Raw genomic sequence first — 5204 nt, 5'->3', positions numbered from 1 at the left:
ATATATATATATATATATATATATACACACACACACACACACACACACATATACATATATATACACATACATATGGTGGTTGTCTACTCCTTATACAGAGTTTGACCACCTCCTGTACTTAGACCTTAGCACCATCATGGCTTTTGATGTGGCTTTTTAAACCAATGTTCTGAAAAGACACCCACAGAGATTGCACCTCTGATTTGGACCACCAAGACCTGCAGGTAAGTTCTGCTCTTTGTGGATCTTAAAATGCCTCTTGAGGCCTCTGTTGGATTTGTGAATCTTCTGACATACACTGCATTCAAAGGTATGCACAGACATATAGGCGGAATAGTTGGTGGAGGTTCGTCTTCCATGCATTCGCAGATGAGATTTGAGTCCAGCCAAAGACAGGCATGGTCTGTCACAGATTGTGCACAAAGAAAGGTCGTTGTGATTCACCTTCTCGATCGTTACATTCTTCCTTAGATCTCTTCTGAGTCATACTTGTGTTATCCTGGCCTCTTCAAATTCTTTCGCTCCACTCCTTTGTTTGCCATCCACCTCAATTGGAAGCAAGGGTTTTTCTATCTTCTGCAACCATTCCAAGTGACTTCATAGTAGTCCTTATGCCATCCTTAAACCTTTTTTTAGGTTTACGCCGATAGCTTTTCCCCTCTGCAAGCTCACCATAAAACAGCTGTTTCTGCATGCGTTCATCTGCCATTCGAACATGGCCACACCATCTCAATTGATTCCTCAAAATCATAGCTTTAATTTAGGTGATGCCTGCAGATGCAAGGACACATATGTGTTTGGTGTAAAAGAACTCCATTTAATTATTAAAATGCAATGAAGGCATTTTTGGTGGAATTGTTTGAACAGTTTAAAATGCCTTTCATAACAAGTCCAAGTTTTACAGGAGTACAACAGGGATTGTAAGACAAATGATTTGTAAAGAGCCAGCTTTGTATTCTTATTTATATGTCGCTGGCACCAAACGCGTGACTCCAAGACACCAAATGCTTTTGCAGCCTTTTGAATTTGCAGCTGTATTTCTGTATCAAGATTTCCTTCATTTTGAACAGAGCTTCCAAGGTAGACGAATGAATCGACAATCTCGAGTAACTTTCCCTTAACAAAACTTAAAAACCATGGGAGAAGCCTTTTCAGTAAAAAAAAAAAAAAAATTGAAAACACTTTCAGATGAAAAGGTGTGTGTGACTTGTTTCTAGCACATGCCACAGCCACCTGGTACTTTCCTCGTTTCTTTGTCAATCTTATATGTACTGCTGTTTTTCAATATTTTTCTCCCTAAAAGCACATTTGTGCCATAAAAACAGACAAAAAAAAAAAAAAAACCCCACCCACCTTTTCTATTATACTTTTAAAATACTGGAGAACCTGAGAAGGTCATTGCTGTGATTTACCTGAAGTCATTCACAAAAAGGAATGTAAAAGATGACTGATTTTAATAGTATACTTTTGTTAGTAAATATGCTTTTTCTTATATACACACGCCTCACTTGGTGCGAAGGGGGGGGGGGGTTAAAAACTTATATAACAATTTTTTTGTTGTTAATTCCCATCAACGGACCACTTGAGCTAAACAAAACCAGTGTGTTACTTCTGCAATAACATAATATATAATGTGTTTATGGGGAGAATAATATTGAAAAACATCAATACAAGGTGACAAAGAAACGATGATGGTACTCTGTTGTCGTAGAATGTGCGAGAAACAACACCTTTTCGTCTGAGAATACTTTCTAAAAGTTTTTTTTTTTATCATAGAGGTTTTTAAGTGTATGATACCAAAAAATGGGCCAGATGAAAAAGATACCATAAATTTTCAAAAAATTTTACCCTCCCTAAATAATTTCCAGAGGTGTGTGGTGGGAGAAAAAGAAATTGGAAAAAGTTTCGCGAAAACGAAGAAAACTCAACTTAATATGGGTGTCCTGATTCGAAACTCCCTCCTCAACGAATTTCCTCTCGGCCAATTTAAGCATGGATAAGTAGACGTTAAAATAATGATGAGGGTGTATGTATATCATGCATAAATTCAAACATTAATCATTACCAGTGTAGAAGGAGATCATACAAAAACTCATGGCCTCTGATTTTTCTCGCTTGGCAGTTTTTCGGTATAAGTAAACGATGTCATTCACCCACACAACGTTCGCTTATGACAAAGATTTAAAACAAAAAGCTAGGCTAAAAAACGGGGTTGAAGGACGTCGTTTACTTATACCTAAAGATTGCCAAATATACAAAATAAAGCAATATAAAAAATTCCCAACAGTTAAAATGACCGTATCAAATAGGTGGAATTCTAGGTTACACACACAATGAGTTTTTTTTTTTTATCTTGGGGGAATTTTCAGAAAATTTTTCCGAATTTATGTTCTACACACTAGAATTCTAATGATTATACAAAAATAATTTTGTGTGTGATTTAAGGGCTATTAGCTGTCGTTTTAGCACATGAAGGGGTGCTTAAAGAAGGATTCGGTCAATGATTTCCCTGTTTATAGAGAACATAAAGAGGGTGAGATGGAGTTTCAATACATGTGATTGAAAGTTTGCAGAAATTATGAACAAAGCAACAAAGAAATGATTGAAAGACAAAAAGAACAAAAAACTGTTTTCAATCCAAGAATGTTTTAAATACAAACTCTTTTAACATTCATAGCGAAATATGTCCGCAGAGTTCTACATTTGAATTCCAGTGTTGTAAGAAGGCTGGAGAAAAATGGGAAACAAAATAGTTCTCCGGGTTTTCTTTACCTTCAATCACCTGGGTTTTCTACCAAGCTTCTTTCCCTTCAGGTAATTCCCGGCCACCAAACAATTTGCTTCGATTCCTGAACGAAGAGGCGTGAGTAATATCGAACCTGTACGATTCGTAGCTGCCGTAGAAATAGACCAGCATCACTGCTGCCATTCGGCCATAAACTGGCCACCATCGTTGCTGAAACATAAATCCTAAAGAAGAAGGAGACATTATTTGACTGAATGCACAAAAAAAGTTCAGAACAATTCAAATGAATTTGCCTTGTTGAGGTCACTCGAGCAGAGGTCAAAGGAAAAGGTAGCCTTACAGGTTGTTTTCTTGTTGTTTGCGTTTGTATTCTTGTGTTCTGGTGTAGTCCTTATAGATGCACACAGATACAATCACGGGTAGACCGATAACAATGCTGTAACGCCGAAATATTCGTCTGGCAACTTTCACTTTGCTCACATCCAACTCGTCCGCCATTGACGACTCCAGCCTACGAAGGGGACGTAACTCCAGACTCGCGTTGCCGGAAGTTGATAGAAAATCTTTCATTCTAAAAGTGTCAATTCCGTTATTCCTTTATACTGGCTTCACTCATTCCACTGCACTCGTACTGTGTCACTGCCTTTCAGTCGTCTTCACCGGAAAAGACATGTTTCCGAGTATTTAAGTACATTTTCAGTCCGGCGGTAGGGGCGAGAGTCTTTTATGCCCAATTCTTACTATAAACAGCCTAATGAAAGAATCGCATTGCATTGTATGTGTTCTCTTTCCTACGTTGTCGTTTCATTCCGATATTCCTTCTTCTATTTTCAGAAAAAAAAAGTGCCTTCAACTGGTCAGACAACTTCTGTTGAGTATTACAAAGACTGAAAAAGGAGGATACAAACTGCCGTATTTAATAAAATTAAGATGGTTGTAGAATACTATGGTGAAGTTCTAATTTGTTTCCTTAGAAATGAAAACTGGGAAAGAGAACAATAGATTTCACTAATATTTTTGGTGGAACGCATGGTATTCAATCATTTTAAGAATCACATGTTTAGTCGACCACATAATTTTCGCTACTCATTCCTGTCACGAACAGGTCCATACAAACCAATGGCAAAATAAGATTCTGGACAGACTGATTAAACTACTTAGGGACTGGTTTGGGCCAGATCTCAAGTGGAGAAGAACTGGAGCGAGTGACCAGTAGGGTGGCCAGCAGGTATGGTCGCTGTTTGTCAAACTCACTTTTCCACAATTCATCTTGCTAACAGAGTTGCTGACCTGGATCAAGCATAGACCAAAGCAGCATGTCTAAAGTGTCGCCAGGCACTCAAAACTTCCGCCAGTCGAACAATGTGGTCAGGGGAAAATTCCATCTTAGTGTTCTATGCAGAGTTAGCGGCTGGCAAGAGTGACAATGTTCTCAGGGAGACTGGGCGTGGACGAAAAAAAACCTGTTGGTGGGTTCCAAAGGACTTTTGGGCTGAGGCCCAACGATAATTTCCAGAATACTCTGGGATGAGGGTGAACATTGACAACAAAAGGAAGGTAGCGGGACGGTGTTCTCTATGCACATAACCGATAGCTGGGTCCGACCAACATTACACAAGTCAGCAATGCTCACGCATTGGACAAGTGTGTGCAGACGTTTTATTATACAGCGCACATCATGGGCAAACCCGGCTGGCAGCACTTACATATCAGTGGATTGAAAAAGGAGGATGGAGTGACATTTTCCCATGTGGTCAGAGTAATTGTGGGTTTGTTGGGTTTCCACAATCATTTCTTAGAAGTCTATCCCCTTTTGGAGAATTATTACTTGCTTCAATTTTTTTCTTTCTGTTATTTTACTGTTTGCACTTGTAGCATGTCTCCCCTCTCTCTCTGTTATATATACATGAGTGCGGACGTAGCGGATAACAGCTAGTCTTCGGCTTCATCTTTGGACCCTGTTGTGTCCACCACTCTGATTGGTTGTTCTTGTATGTAAGCACGTACCTGGCGTCGCAAGAACTTGCCTGGCGTCACAAGAACGTACCTTGGACCACAAGAACGTGCCTGGCACCACAAGAAGGTGCTTGGCACCGCAAGAACGTGCCTCGTGCCGCAACAGCGTGCCCGGGGCAGTAACTACGCGCCTGGGGCCGCAATTACGTGCCTGGGGCCGTAAGTACATGTCTGTGGCCACAAGTTGCGGCGCCGAGCACGTTCTTGCAGCGCCTGGAACGTACTCACGGCACCAGGCACGTACTTCCAGCCCAGGGCCCGTATTAACGACCCCAGACACGTTCTTGTGGCCCCAGGCACGTACTGACAGCCCTGGGCACGTACTGACGGCCCTGGGCACGTACTTACGGCTCCAGGCACGTACTTGCGGCCCCAGGCACGTTCTGGCGGCCCAAGGAACGTAGTAACGGTCCCGGGCACGTACTTGCGGCCCCAGGCACAT

The sequence above is a fragment of the Octopus bimaculoides genome, chromosome 24, assembly GCF_001194135.2.
Source record: "Octopus bimaculoides isolate UCB-OBI-ISO-001 chromosome 24, ASM119413v2, whole genome shotgun sequence".
NCBI classification, from domain to species: Eukaryota; Metazoa; Mollusca; class Cephalopoda; order Octopoda; family Octopodidae; genus Octopus; species Octopus bimaculoides.
Note: the sequence above shows the minus strand (reverse complement) of the source record.